The 16,703-nt window shown below is 39.1% G+C and overlaps 1 long non-coding RNA gene across 1 annotated transcript; it reads left to right on the forward strand.

Moving 5' to 3' along the window:
* The first annotated feature begins 765 nt into the window (after nucleotides 1-765).
* On the forward strand, nucleotides 766-8,043 carry LOC309439342. Its single transcript, XR_014183970.1, has 3 exons — nucleotides 766-835; nucleotides 2,094-2,306; nucleotides 6,546-8,043. It is a non-coding gene; the product is annotated as an uncharacterized lncRNA (long non-coding RNA).
* The last annotated feature ends 8,660 nt before the right edge of the window (nucleotides 8,044-16,703 follow it).

Genomic DNA, 16,703 nt, shown 5'->3' on the forward strand with positions numbered 1-16,703 from the left:
TTTCTTCCCCAAAGGGCTGTGGGGCATTGGAACAGGCTGCCCAGGGCAGTGGTGGAATCACCACCCTTGGAGGGGTTTAAAAGGCATTCAGACGAGGTTCTCAGGGACATGGTTTAGTCCTAGAGTTGGGTTATGGTTGGACTCAATGATCCTGAGTGTCTTCCAGCCTAAATGATTCTATGATTTGTTCGTGTAACGATCTCTTATGCTGCTCCAGATACCACGCTGGGTGCAGGCGATTGCTCCATGAATGTACCATATGGACCATTTGCAAAACCTTTGTTTCTCCTCTTCTGTTAAACTATGAAAACTTCACTTATGGCTTTCTTGTTACTTGCTGTAGAGCCCTACAGCCTCTGCACTGAATGTCAGGTTTTGTCCCACGCTGCAAAGCCTTGCACTTTTCTTTTTCTTCCTGTTATTTCACTTCTGTCACTTATCTTACTGTGCCTAAGGGTTGGGGTTTTTTTGCCACACTGCAGCACCTTTTCCTGCCGTTTCTTTCGGATGGAACATGCTGCCACCGTCCTGCTCCAAAATCCCTGAGCCTGAAGCCACAGTGACAGAGGATCCCTGTGCAGTAGGTGTCGTTGAAGGGACTTTGCCATTTCGAGGCAGTGCGAATCCCGCCGACGTGCTGTTCTGTGCATCCTTTGCACTTCTTCTGCCATCCATCTGCTCCATCAGCTTCTGTGTAAACTCGCAGGCGAAAATGAGGGGAGGAGGATGAGTCTTCACATGCTTTTACCTTTTCTTGTCTATTTTAGGCTCGGAGGGGACTTGCCAAAACAATTGCCTTCCCTCAGGCTATAAGGGAATGATGTTAGTAGTACAGGTATCTATCTTTTTCTTATCTCTTCCACAGCCTGAGAAAAATATTGTCAAGATCTACATTGATTCTTACAAAAACAAATAAGGAAGGGAGCTGAACTGGAATCTTAATTCCCTTTATCAAGGCACAGAGTCCAGGGGAGAGTTTGAAACAGGGGAAACAATTTCTTAGGCAAGAACTCATTTAAATGTGATCAGATTCATCATGACACATGTGTGTTAGGCCATATAACAGATGTAAGTAGACACAATCAATACTTGGAATTATTGGAACCTTACAGTATGATTTAGGGCTGAAACATGACCCATTCCGTACATGTAATCAGAGATCATGTTAGGCTGTCCTGCCCTTTATCATGACCTGTAAATTATTACTGTAAGGCAAACAAGGCACTTAGTTTGTGTCTTTAATAGGCTTTCAGGTTGCATCAAACGACTTTTCTAGGTAGCGTTATTGTCTTTCCCATCCTGTTGAATGGAGTCATGCGATATTAGGAAACCTTTTGGGTTTTGTCTCATTTCTGCACTCCACATCTTTTGAATTGCCTGTTCTTCTGGGTAGGGCCAGTGCCTTACTCTGTTGTAACGACTGGTCTATTGTGAATATGAATGGAAATAAGTGAGATTCCCAAAGAGAACATGGTGAATTACAAATGTTTATAAATATAACATAGTAACTTACAAAGGTTTCTGAATGTAACATGGTAACTTACAAAGGTTTTGGAATATAACGTGGTAACTTACAAAGGTTTCCAAATGTAACATGGCAAGTTACCTCCACCTTAATCACAGTGCGTTATATCACCAATTGCACATCAGCTAAATGTTTCTTCAGGCATTTGACTAAAATGAGCATGCGCTATAATGTACATATAAGACCCACAAATAGTAAATAAGCACATTTATGAAAAATGATAGAACTTCTTCCCTCCGCTAGTAACTAAACTGCAAATACATCTCTTGTGAATTCGAACCAAAGGACTCCTTCAGCTGTGTGTGTTTCTGGTTAATGTGTGTCAATTTAAGAAACAGATCAGATTACTTACCCAGTCCAGATTACTTTTATCTAAGACATGGATTGCTGGACATTTCCTAAGCAGTCTGGCAGAGTGTGATAAAGAGATCTTAAAATCTGAAAGAACTGTATGAACTTACTGTCTCGAAAGAGGGCTCTGTCTCCTGTTTAGACATTTATTTAAGTTATTAACTGATTTTTCAAAACTACCCTTGTTTTTTTTTTATTGCTGTTAACTGTCTTAAAGGAAAGGAAGAAAACTGAATTTGTTACCGCTGTGTGCTAAAAGCTGAGATAAGCTGCTCTGTAAATGAATGTAGCTCTTACCGGCCAAGGGAGGTGAACCGACAGCTCCTAACAAACGTTGCGACTGCCGTTCTCCACCTACGTAAAGAAAAGAGACATCACCAAAGCATCAGAAATACTGGAGTGGAAATGCTATTCTGCATAAACGAAACACGTATGGATGCTTTTTGTAAATACATGGGGTTTTTTAATTCTGGGTCAACTGTGGAACTGCCTGTCACAATATAGAACCCAAATATTAAGTGTGGACATGAAAAATAAGAATAATTAGAATACGAACTAACAGAAAAGTGGAAAGAGGGTATGATTCACATTTATCAATGAGCCTGGTTGGCCATTTGATCTTTACCTTTCCTTAACATTTTTGTGTTGAGTTCTGCAGTGCATTGTTACTCAGAGGAAGAACTAGTCAGATTCAAGTTGCTCATCTTTTCTCTTGTAGAACTGTCTTCTACAGGAAGAGAGATTATTGCTAAAAACGGTCTTGATTGTTTGCTTCAAGAGCATGAGCTTTTTTGAGTTCTTAGGAATGCAATAGATCTTTGTGTCTAGATGGACTATGTTTCTTTCAACACCTAATCCTGGACCCTTGTTCCTATTTGGCCAATACTTGTGCTTTGTTGAAAAAGAGAATTTCTGAGAGCAGGAAAGTTATGACTAGTGGAAAGAATCAGTTAAGTAATATCTAACTGAGAGAGATTGAGGAGGATCATGTTTCTTAGGCAACTCGAGTAGAATTTGAAAGCCACAGGTGGAACTTAAAATGCTTTAAGCTGCTTTTAGGCTCAGTTTTCTTAAAAGACAAACCAACTAATAGGTTGTTTCTTTAAAGTAGCTCGTTGCCTGTCTATGCTGAAGGGAGGTTGTCAGCAGGTCTGAAAGATATTTCAGTGCCTTGTATTAATAAGACATTACCCATCGGACTTGATTGTCTGAGTGCACATAGATATACAGAGATTGACTGAAATCCTTCACTGTCCCTGAGCACATTTGGGCAGGGAAAAACTTAATGAAATATAAAAAGGGCAAGTTTAGAGTCTTGTATCTGGGCAGAAACAACCCCAGGTTCCAGTATAAGTTGGGGAATGACCTATTAGAGAGCAGCGTAGGGGAAAGGGACCTGGGGGTCCTGGGGACAGCAGGATGACCATGAGCCAGCACTGGGCCCTTGTGACCAGGAAGGCCAATGGTACCTGGGGTGGGTTAGAAGGGGGTGGTCAGTAGGTCAGAGAGGTTCTCCTGCCCCTCTACTCTGCCCTGGGGAGACCACACCTGGAATATTGTGTCCAGTTTTGGGCCCCTCAGTTCCAGAAGCATAGGGAACTGCTGGAGAGAGTCCAGCACAGCCACAAAGATGCTGAAGGGAGTGGAGCATCTCCTGTATGAGGAAAGGCTGAGGGAGCTGGGGCTCTGGAGCTGGAGAAGAGGAGACTGAGGGGCGACCTTATTAATATTTACAAATATATAAAGGGTGAGTGTCAGAAGGATGGAGCCAGGCTCTTCTGTGTGACAACCAATAGTAGGACAATGGGTAATGGGTACAAACTGGAACACAAGAGGTTCTACTTAAGTTTGAGAAGAAACTTCTTCCCAGTGAGGGCGCCAGAGCCTGGCCCAGGCTGCCCAGGGAGGTTGTGGAGTCTCCTTCTCTGCAGACATTCCAACCCGCCTGGACACCTTCCTGTGTAACCTCATCTGGGTGTTCCTGCTCCATGGGGGGATTGCACTGGATGAGCTTTCCAGGTCCATTCCAACCCCTGACATTCTGGGATTCTGTGTGATTCTGTGACCTTTTTGCAGAGTATTATAAGGCCTTTTTCCTTAAGTGGTTACTTCTCAAATCCATGGGAAGAGATCTGAAATTGTCTTAATTCTGTTCTTTTTTTTTTTGAACTTTAGTCAATGCCACCTGTTAGCAAGGTGAGTGTTTGTGGAGGGCATCTCTCATCTTTTGATTGCAAGGAGGGCAATGTGCAGTAGATTTATTGCACCTCCATATTTTGAAGCGGGGGGGTGGAGAAAGAAGAATTTAGAAATATATATATATTGCATGTATTCAGAGAATGTGCTATAAGCTTTGGAATATTCAATTCAAATGCCATAAAATCTCTCATACACTTTTATGGAATGAGTTGTGTTCTATGTGGACAGGGGAAAAGACTGAGACTCAAGGAAATGTAACTTCTTAGGTTGTCCTCAAGCTTCTTTCTTTACGCTGCCTCAGTTTCTCAACCTCTAAGTTGTCTTATCATACATGTATCAGAAAACAATATTCTTTACATCTTACCCTGGTGCTCTTCTCTCAAAACCCTGATCAGATCAGCAGCTCTTAAGTAGAGCGCGCTGATTTTCACGTTGCCCAACTTATAGCTGGTTCCCATCTGCTGTTTGCAAACACTCCGTGTCTTGTGCTGCTGATGTTGTTCACTCCTCAGAAAACAAGCTCTATTTTCTGGTGTTTGCACACTGCATCAAAACAACAGGAAATCTGCCTGTGACTGTGAATCCTACACAATGCCAGAATATAGTTTGTTGTGTTTTCTTGCTGAAGGTCTCAATTAGTGAACCTTATCAGAGGTAAACAATTATGTGGCAAATTGTAAGGCAATGTAGTTCATATGTTCAGAAAGTGTATGTTCATGTGGTCTCGTCAGGCACAGGTTGAAACACAGGAGGTTCCATCTGAATATGAGAAACTTCTTTCCTGTGAGGTGCCAGAGCCTGGCCCAGGCTGCCCAGAGGTTGTGGAATCTCCTTCTCTGAGACATTCAAACCCGCCTGGACACGACCTGGTGTGATCTGCTCTGGTGACCCTGCGTGAGCAGGTGGGTTGGACTGGATGATCTCCAGAGGTCCCTTCAACCCCAACCAGTCTGGGATTCTGTCTATGGGGGAGAACAAGACAAGTGACATAAATAAAGGAGGGAGGTGGGCTGGGTATGAGAGGGGACAGGAGGTGATAGGAGAACTAGGCAAAGGCGCATAGACTAAAAAGCTTCAGGATGTATTTTTGGCTTGTGCCCTTGAAGAACTAGTTGAAATTGTCTTCTGGAACTGCTCTGTCCTTAGGATTCCTTTCTTTTCCTAATCAAAGAAAGGCTTAGGGAGAAGGATTAATATCACAGAATCGCAGAATGTGAGGGACTGCAAGGGACCTGGAAAGCTCATCCAGTCCAATCCCCCCGTCAGAGCAGGAACACCCAGATGAGGTTACACAGGAAGGTGTCCAGGCGGGTTGGAATGTCTGCAGAGAAGGAGACTCCACAACCTCCCTGGGCAGCCTGGGCCAGGCTCTGGCACCCTCACTGAGAAAAAGTTTCTTCTCAAATTTAAGTGGAACCTCTTGTGTTCCAGTTTGCACCCATTGCCCCTTGTCCTGTCACTGGTTGTCACTGAGAAGAGCCTGGCTCCATCCTCCTGACACTCGCCCTTTCCATATTGGTCACCATGAATGAGTCACCCCTCAGTCTCCTCTTCTCCAGCTCCAGAGCCCCAGCTCCCTCAGCCTTTCCTCATACAGGAGATGCTCCACTCCCTTCAGCACCTTCGTGGCTGTGCTGGACTCTCTCCAGCAGTTCCCTGTCCTGGAACTGAGGGGCCCAGAAGTGGACACAATATTTCAGATCCTAATAACTATCACAGAGCAAGAATGATTCTCTTTAAAATTTTCAATCTGAAGAACAGAAGGGGTTTCTGTGAGGCCATAGTTCCAAATGCAGGTCATTCATTATTACTCTCTTGAAGAAAACAGCCAATGGATTTCCTCACTCAGGGAAATTACTGTCCTCAACCTTCTGCTTTTTTGATTATCATGTCCAGTTGTGCTTTCTGTACATATGAAGTAGGGTGGAGAGTATCTGGTACTTGCTCATCCACATAAAAATTGCTGGATTCCTTCACTGAATCATAGCACTTTTCTGCAATGTGATTTCAGTGTATTGTGTTAAACTCTGATCCTTTTTCAGGCCTTATTATACGAGCTCCTGTTGGCTTAATGAGGTTTTTTAGTGGACAAAACATGACAAGGAATATCCATATCTGACATTGCATCTTGGTGATCTAGAGGTAACCAGCTGTAGAACTTTTGGTCTACAAGAAAAATAAACTTGTTTTATTAACCTTTCTTTTGTTTATCACCTCTGCTTTGCACTACATTAAAGATTATCTATCCTTAATGAAGATTTAAAACAGATATTTGTGATATATCACTTGCTAAACATTTTTAAGCAGAAGAAATGCAATCACTCAAATATATTTTCTAGTTTGTGGGCACAAAGTAGTGGTGAGATAGAATCAAGATTTGGTTTAGACACAATAATGGTTTTGGAAATTATTTGCCACATCTTGAAGTATGTAACATTTCTAATTTCTTTTTGTTTTTTTCTGTTGACAGAGGATGATGCATCTTTCCATCTACATCTGTAAAAACGCACACGAGACTTCTAACTAAAACACGGCCTGAAGAAAGTTAATGAGGTTGTTAGTAGTCTGCGTCACAAATGAAAAGGCTATAAATGATTCTGGTCTTTTCCTTCAGACCTTGGTGAATCAGGACAGAACATTGACTTTTCTAAAGGAACAGCCACTGTAAGTAAAAAAATAGGAGAAAAATCAAGAATAAAAAAAAAAAAAGGAAAGCCGATGACAAGAGCTACTACTGATTGTGACCATTCTCTTGTGAGCTGGAGGTTTCTTCCATCTTAATGGACATTTTGACCATCTCGTTAATTAACTTTCTTTAGAAAGGTCAAACCTCTTTTTCTGCTCAAGGTCATGTACTTCAATAAGAAATTTTTAATCAGCTACAGTAGCAATATAGCAAGATAAAATCCAGGGGGGGTGATTATGAGCACATTACTTCACACCCCTTTGCCCTGTCCTCACTTTTCACTGACAGTTAATGATATAAAGAATTTGACGTGACCTATGTGAATAATCACACAGGCTTATGAAGATGCGCAATTACGTAGCAGCAAGCTCATCCACTTCCAGTTTGGAGATGGATTTAGCTTCAAACAGAAAGAAAACGACAATCCAAAAATCCACATGGGCCTGTTAATTGTGAAAAGCGCTCCATGGAAAAAGAGCATGCCACCTTTACGTTAAAAAACCTTGTTTTCAATAGCAAAAATGCATAGTGAAATTTAATCATGCAGCTTATTGCTTCTTAAAAAATGACTGAACCTCTTGATCGACTGGGTCAAGAGTTACACGAGGCCTTGCGTAAAGCACAACTCAACTGGGAATGACACTGCAGGAATATTTACATCTTCAGAGTATTCTTCAGGTTTCAGTGACAACAGAAGAAGAAAGAAAAGAAAACAGAGAGCGATTTTTCATTGAATTAATAATCCTGCTCGAAATATTGAAGGATCGCCCAGCAAACTGTGGTGACTTGCAATAAGAAGTTGCGGGGTGAAATAAAACTACTGCTATCCTGTTTTGGAAATTTCTGTCCAAGTACTAAGATCCATTCCATTTCATGAATTCTTCATGCAAACTGCATAAAATACTTTTTTTTTTTAATATAAAAATGAGTTCTTTCCATAACAGTATTTTGGCAAATTAAATTAAAACAGGTTGCTATGACAGTTTCTACAAATATTTCTATTTTAGCCTTGTTTTGTATTATAAATATGTCAAGATGAAGCCATTTCTGTCAAAACAGATTTTTTTCCTCATGGGAAATTTTTCCAGGCATTTTTTAAAATGCCTTAATTTTCAGTACTCATCCAAGTCAAGATGAAGGTTATTTCAAAATGCTGTTACATCTGCATAATCCTAAACCCACGAGAGCATAGCTTTAGTCTCCTAAATGAACAACATCATTAGATACAGTATTGTTAATTTAATTGACTTTGTTTACTGCGCTGTATAACAAGTGATTGAAAAATAAATGACATTTAACATTGGTTAAGATGTTTCTAGTGGTTTCTGAAGTGGAAGTCAATGGTATAGATAGGAGCTATTGTCAGAAATTGGGAACAGTCCTGTTTTTTGTTCCAGTAGCAAAACACCAAGTGAAATCTTAAGTGGATAGTTGAAACTGCATCTAGTCCTTTGGAAATAAGAAGCTCACTGTGTTAGTCAATAGTAAGTAAGTATACTTAGTAGTATAGTAAGTAAGTAATAGTAGTAAAGTAGTAAGTAAGGTTACGTGTAATATTTACCACTTTGGGAGTTGAGTCCTCACATTCAGAGGTATAGAAGGGACTGAGTATTTTCAGGTTTTACATTTTTGGACATTAGAATATAAGAACTACACATTGGAGAAGGAGCTTCCAAACATAGAGCTCACCAGTGTGGAGCAATAAGGTTGATAAATTATCATTGAAGATGTTTCTGTGATTAAAATTCATAGATATGCCTTCTAGAAATTAACTGAGACATCCTATACACACAGGTTAATCGTGGGGTTTAAATCAAGGGGATTTTTTGGGTTATTGATTGATTGTATCTCCTAACAGTGGTTGATATCCGTGCTGGTTTATGCCACGGTCTCTCAAAATGTGGTCTGAGAACTACAGCATGGCAGCAATATATACTTGAGTTCTGTTGAGAAATTAGAGATGATTTGATTAATGGCAGCTTATTTCTGGTGCTCTGAAGCTGCTAAGAAAGAAGAAAAAGGGAACATCCCAAAGCAAGGAACAAAAAAAACATAGAGCACATGGAATTTTAAGAGAAACCCCTGATTTTTGTTTTGTTTTAATGTTCGAATTCTAGTAACCTTCACTCTTTTCTTCCTCCCCACACATGCTGACATTAATAAGACTCTTGCAGTTGACTTGCAAAAACAGACGCATTTATTTAACGCTTTTATTTTAATGCTTCAATGTTTTTGTCCTGTTAGCAGGTTATAAATGCACGTGGTTTGGGAGAACCTGGAGTCATAGGAAGTCAAAAGGAAAGTGCTCCAGGGAAATCAGTTATTTGTATAAAGCTGATGAAAAAACAAGTGCTTCATGTGAGGGCTCTGACTCTGTTAAAGGACATTTGGCTCCAGGACAATTTGTTTAACCTAACAGGTGTAAATTTATGTAGCTGTAAAAAGGATGTTAGAACTAAAAATATCTATAATTAGTGCACTTACTATGAACGTTTTTGAGGGAGCTCAACCATAGAAATATAACCATCATAATGAAAAAAATATAACAATATTCAGGAGTATGTGGAAAGGAAAAAAAGAATGACATCTTACCATTCAGTATTTGAATTTCCAAAAGTAAATGGGCAATAAAGGTCACACCATGGAAGGTGCTCAAGCTATACATTACCAATACTTTCTCAACTTATGTAACAATAAAATGCTGTCGGAGTAGTTCAAATCCATTTGACTCCATAAACATATTAAAAATCATACTAATGATGTAAGAAAAAGACATGCAAACAATCATAAAAGATTATCATTATTTAAAAAGTGTGTGTGGTGCCTTGACCCATTAGTATGCCGCATTAAAGTATTGAATATATGTTTTCATTATTTATTGAGTGGCCAAAAATTCTTAAGTGCCTTTTAGGTAGTGTGTAATAACACCCCTTTCCCAAAAATAAATCCCAGCCGTAGAATCATAGAATATCCTGAATTGGAAAGGACCCACAAGGATCATCGAGTCCAACTCCTGTCCCTACATGGGACAACCCGAAAATTCACACCATGTATTGTCCAATTGCTTGTTGAAGACCTTAATTGTTGTACCTTTTATCAGTATAATTATAAAGGTGTAAATTACAAGGTAGGTTGATGGGTTATAGCTACATGGACATGAGATACAAGGTCAAACTGTAAAAGTAAAATATTGAGCAAATAAGTTTTAATACTACTGTATTACACATCTCACTTCTCCCAGTTTTTGGTAGCGTTATTTCCAAAAAGTATGTTCCGAGAAGAGTGTTTTCTTAGTAAGCAAACAGTTATTCCAGTATGTTCTAATATGCCGGGGACAATTATTTTACAACAATCTTTCTTTATAAGGTGACAATGGACGTTGAAAAATTGCTGAATCTGTTTTATCTCCACTTTATCTCCACTCAACTCTATCATTATAATTTATAACAAAAAGTGACTAGAGTAGTAATTGAAAGAACTTTTGGCATCTTCAAAATGAGACTTGGATGCTTAGATAGATGTGGTAGGACAGAACTGAACTAAATTAAAGTTCAGAGTAGCCCTGGTAGGTGTATATTATGTGATATTGCCATTAAATGCAGTTCGTCTGTAAAGACAAAAAGGAAGTAATTTAATGAGTCAATCCAAATTACTGAAGCAAATGATGCACATGTGGAAAATTGCATCATGATATGACAGAGGAAATTAAAAATAAGGTGCAACCTATCTGGAACCAAAAGATAAGCCGCTTTCCTGGGTTTACTGTCCTAATGCACCCAAATTTCTTACCTCTTTTCTTGTCAAATTCTTCATGGTCCTATAGGGGCAAAAACCCTTTCCCAGAGAAAAACCTGTACTAAAGTGAATGGGGAATATTTCTTGAGCTGTAAATTTAAATAGAGGGAAGAAAAAGTTTCCAGCCATAGACTTTCCCATATGTATAAAAATCAACTCAAAATTATATAACTATGAGAGACCCAAAGATAGGCAAAGTATTGCAGCATTTTTAGGAAAGCTCATGTTTAGGACAAGAGGAAATGGCCTCAAGTTGTGCCAGGGGAGCTTTAGATGGATATTAGGAAAAATATTCTTAATCGAAAGAGTTTTCAAAGGGTTTTTGCATTGGAACAGGCTGCCCAGGGCAGTGGTGGAGTCACCATTGCTATTTAAAAGGCATTCTTAGGGACATCGGTTAGTGTTAGAGTTGAGTTATGGTTGGACTCGATGATCTTGAGGGTCTCTTCCAACTGAAACAATTTCATGATTCTACAAAAGGACCAAAATATTCAGTTATTCATGCATAGGGTGCAATAAGCACTTCCATGAATAGTATTGAAAGACTTTCTGTGGAGTTCTGTCCTATATTTTCAATACAGGCTCCTCAAAATCTTTAAACATCCCCAGCTCTTATTGCAAATGGGTTTTTGAAGCCAGTATATTTTGACCCCGGCACAGTGTCATTTTAGTCCACTGATTGACTTTTCTTTAGATAATTTACAATAATGCAGAAAGTAAATAGCTATAAGAGGGCCAGACACATATACAGAACGAAGGAAGCGCACTGCACTTAATTTTAATGAGAAATTATTTTCTTTTTATATAAATCTTCCCAACTTTATCCAAGCAGTGTTGCACAAGAATTGATAAACAGTCTTCAGAGCTAATGTGTTGGGTTTTTTATTCTCTATAAAAAACTATATTTATTTCTTACTAATGAGGAATGAAGGGCCAGATCATCAGATGGGACAAAGCTGTGTTACTCCACTCAACTAAGAAGAGATCTATATATATCTGGCACTTGTTAGTTCTGGTCTGTGAGACGCCTCCAGGTTTGAAAGGAAAACCTAATTTTGTCAGAACTATCTTCTCAGGGATCAGTTTGACCTCCTCCTCCACCCTCCAGATTTGGGGAATTTTTAGCCAAATCAGAACCATCAGCAAAGTGAGAGGATTCTGGAATAGTGGGGGAGTCATGCCCTGACATTTCAGGGAGTTGTGCACAGCTGTGGGATGAACAAGACCAAATGTTACATCAGGATTAATTGTGGTTCCTAAACCTGGGATAGAAAATATGTTGAAAGTGTTTATTTTAGGAAAAAAAGTGAAAAACATCCTTGCTCCTGTGGACTGGATGGGCTGTACGAAACATCCAGAATAATTGTGGCCATTGAGCATCTAGTGACATGACACAAAAAGAGCTTTAGCAAGGGAACAAAAACAATACTGTTCTATCCCTACTGCTGATTAAAGCCTGGGAGTACTGTATCTACAGAATTATGCACATTTTAAACAAAAAAAAAGATGTCACAAGCAAGAAAAATAAGGCACGGGGTGTAAGGCAAAGCTTTCCTCCAAGGCATTGGTGTTTAATCAGTCTGTTACTGTCCCTCTCATAGTGACAGTGGTGCCATCTGACTTGTGCATTTACTGCCCTGTGCCAAACAGTTGCCGTAAAACAGCTGTTTAACATTTTCCTATGCTTGGCTGCGCCACGATAAATACAAAGTCTGGAGCAAACAGAAGATTATTTTAACTGATACTGCCTTCCATTGAAAGATTGACTCATCCTTGAAATAATTTACCATATCCAACATCCCCACTGAATATGGAAAGACCATTAAAGAATTGAAAACAGAATGCCATTGGAAAAAATAATCAATGACATACTGCTAAAGAAAGTCACTCTGTGGAAAGGATTTAGTATGGAAAAAATCAGTCATAGTTTTATACAGGGTAGTATAGAAGAGATAAGGAGATCTGGAGAGACTCTGGAGAAGGGGTTACTCAGTCGTAAAAGATGATGAAACATCTGTACATTCCATCCATCACTGATTATGGGAAAGAACATTAGATTCGGCAAATTGTACAGAGGTCTACCGTCCAGCTTTTATAGAAGAAAACCAAAGGAACAGGTTATACAACCTTGAAAATATCCAATTTTTCTTTTGTGTACGCAGAAGCAAAATGCTGTGTAGTTTTTTGTACACTAGGCTGTTTCTGAACAACTAGTCATTAAAAATATCAATTGTTTTCTCCTAGAATGAACAGTTTTCAAACATACCAAGAAAATGTGTTTTAATTTTAAGAATTTAATTAAAGATAAACCTGCAGATTCAGATCCCTCCATATGAATGGCTGCAGATCTACGTTGCCAAACTTGAACCTGTTCTTATGGTTCTAATTGCAACTTTTGTCCCAGTCTATTTTTCCTTCCTAGTGTTCATGCAGAACCATCCATCGCACTGACCCTCAGTGTTTTATATCCTTATCCATTTCATATTGCTCTGTTCACATTTATTAGCTTTTTAAAAAAGAATAAGATATTTTTCAAAATCATCTTTCTTTACTAGTTTCCATCAAAGCAATAAGATTATGATGTCTGGCAACATAACCTCCGCTACTACCAAGTACCACCTAATTTTTCTAAGATATCAGTCTCATTCGCAAAAGAGAAACAATCCTGAATTTAAAGCTTATCCCACAGCCAGATATTTGAATTTCAGCCAAATAGTTCCAGCCCAAGTATTACTTTCAGTGTCTAATCTATATCCTGGTGTTTAGATACAAAAAGAAAGTATTGAGTCTTATGAGTTACAGTGTGAAATTTCTTCATGACATTTCAAATCCTGGAGTCAGTTTGGGGCCCCTCACCCCAAGAAAGGCCTTGAGGTGTTGGAGCGATTTGAGAGAAGGGAATGGAGCTGGTGAGGGGCTGGAGCACAAGTGTGATGGGAGCGGCTGGGGGACCTGGGGGGTTCAGCTGGAGAACAGGAGCTGAGGGGAGACCTTCTGATCTCTGAACTGCCTGAAAGGAGCTTGGAGCCAGGGGGGGTCGGGCTCTGCTCCCCAGGAACAAGCGCCAGGAGCAGAGGAAACGGCCTCAAGTTGCACCAGGGGAGGTTGAGGTTGGATCTGGGGAACAATTTCTTCCCCAAAGGGCTGTGGGGCATTGGAACAGGCTGCCCAGGGCAGTGCTGGAGTCACCATCCCTGGAGGGCTGAACAGACAGAGATGAGAGTCTCAGGGACATGGTTTAGTGCCAGAGTTGGGTTATGGTTGGACTTGATGATCCTGAGGGCCTCTTCCAACTGAAATGATTCTATGATTCCATGCGAGTGCCCTTGCCCTGTGAGAGCAGCAAGGAACTGCAGGTAAGTTTGATTCTCTTTCATTGGAGAATGGCTTGAGTCAAATTAACTTGTATTTACTATGGGTACACAACAGGACAGCAAACCACAACTCTGTCATATGTGGTTGTATGCTGAAAAGTCAGTATTTTTGCCACGAAGCCTTACTGGATGGCTTGAGAAATGGAAAGCTAATCAGCAGACCATGTGCTAAATGTGTCTGTATCACACGCTTCCCTAAAGACCATCTTCCAGATTGAAAGTCTGATTAGTTTTTGCTCGATCTGACACCAAGCTGGGTTGCTTGAAATTGCTTTTTGATCTGAATAAAGGTTGTGATACAAGAGCAAAGAAATTTTGGGGGAGCATCAGAACAGCATCACCTCGAAGGAATTGCCCATTATTTTTTCCACTTCTACAATTTACAGAGTTCGAGACAAAAGTTGAGAACTTGAATCAGGTTCTAACATTTCCAAAATGCACAGCTAAGCAAGAAATGTCATTCACTCAAGCCATCATCAAAATGTTTCTAATTACATCCCCGACTAATTACATTACTGTATACCTTTTAAGTAGCGGTTTTAAAATTACAACACTTGGCTCCAAATCGATTCCTTATTTTTAGGCAATCCTTCCTATCAGCTGGAACCTTAATCAGATGATAAGTTTTCACATAGAACTGCTGATTATAGTCCTAAACCTGCAAAGTGCTGCAAGATCAGAGGAGGATGAGAGAGGGAGGAAAAAATAAATTAATTTAAAAAAAGAGAACAGGATCTCTTCATTCCATAATTCAGCTATAATTAGCATAGTCATTTTATGGAGTGGGTGCAGAGCACCAATGGCTTTAGGTAAACGCGACCTGTGAGAGCAAGTCCAGACCCAACAGGAATACTGCCTTTCTAAATGCCAATAATAATATGGACATGTACCCCCCCCCATTTTTTATCTAACTGCACTAGATACCTAGATAGATAATGGGTTGCTCCTTGGCTGGATGTTTGTTTTCTCTTCTACACACGTTTCCCAACAGCAGCCATGTGCGGTCAACTCAATACTCCTCAAGTCATTACACACTTGTGCCCAAGAGGATTTGCCTTTGAAAGCCATTTAAAATGCACCAAAAAGGTGAATTTTCCTGTCCAAAGCTTCTCCAGCATTTTTCAGAGCTTGAAGTGGACACCTTAACCAGATTTTCTGACGTTATCTTGCTAAAGGTTTAGACTAACAGGAATAGACAAATCCGTAATCTCTCGTCAACATTCTTGGCAAAATTTATGCTCTTGTTATTAGTATTGTACTTATGCATTAAACAACCTCAAGTGCTCCCACTTGGCAATGTAAATACAATTATTTTATTTGTGTGAATATTTCTGTTCAGTATATTTGTTGTGAGACACCTGATCTAAGTCTAAATCTGGAAAGGTAAGTGATTTCCATCCCTCGTCAGCATGTAGTTTGAACTATAAATAAAAAGACTGTACTAAGGTTCAGAGTTTTTATGTGGCAGGTGTTGCAAAAAGCACTAAATGGAGACATCATCACCCAGCAAACTTTACACATTAAGACTCAAACACATGAAACAAGACACGAAGGTTGAATTCGCACATAAGTCAAAATAGCAAAGAAATAGTACAATGTTTTCTACGCCCTTCATGTTTCTGTGTATGGGGATTTTTTCACATTGAATCTGTTTCATGAAAACAACAAGAAGCTTAATCATATCAACCAAAAAATGTGCATGCTATTTGAAAAAAAATACCTGAAAAAGCTAAGAAAAATGTTTTAAAAATAAAAATAATCTTTCAAAAAATCAATTCCTTTATCATAAACTAAGGAGTATAAGAAACTATTTTAATTACTTTTTTTAAGGTCAAACAAATCCTTTTAAAATACAAAACAATTTTGTATTTCTTTTCATTTTTGCCAGACGGACTATAAATCAAAATAAAATGAATTACCAAAAGCAGATATTGATTCATTTTTTCATTTCAGTCAGTGGACAATAACAAAAATGAAATCAAGTATTCATGCATTTCTAGTATTTTTGTTGTCGCTAACGCAAGGGTAGAGGTTGGAAGTAAACACGTTGGAAAAATCAGGATTTGAAGAAAGGTAACACATGTTTGAATTTTAGTATGGACCTTTTCCTGTGTTTGAAGAGGAGTACAAGAGAAAGTGTAGATGTACAGGATAAGCTGACAGTAAATTCAGAGAATATTAGGAAAGGTCGGTGTCCTGACAGGTTAACGGGTCAAACGGTTCGGTAACAAAGGGGATTGGCTTGAAAGACAAGAAGTTATTATTTTATATAGATTCACAAATGAAGCTTGTGTTTGAGTTATTCCCCCATATAAGAAATGAAAATACTAAATTTCTGGATTTAAATGTGCCCCATTTGTTTTGCTCGCGTAGTCCAGTTTTGCTGCCAAAATCCCAGCGACGTATATGCTATTTCCCATTGCCACTGAGGTCACACCTATCTGGCCAAAAGATGAGATTAGAGGCTATTTTACCTCATGTATTTTAGCTATTTAGAGTTAAACAGCATTTTGCTATTGTGTAGACAAATATTATAGTGTTTAAAACAACATCCACCCCCAGATAATTTATTTGCCTGTATTACAGTAAATTTATATATTGATATTTGCTGCAGTGGCATCTAATGTTGTGTTTAGCATCTATATCATGCAGGGCTGTGCACAGCTATGAGAGAAGAATGCAGTCTAGGTAATATGAAATATAGGAAACACTGTATTTATATGATTATATACATCTAAAATTTAGAATTATGCTAGTATGAAGAAGGTTTTTT

This window comes from Streptopelia decaocto (assembly GCF_964273445.1).
Source record: "Streptopelia decaocto genome assembly, chromosome: 4".
NCBI classification, from domain to species: Eukaryota; Metazoa; Chordata; class Aves; order Columbiformes; family Columbidae; genus Streptopelia; species Streptopelia decaocto.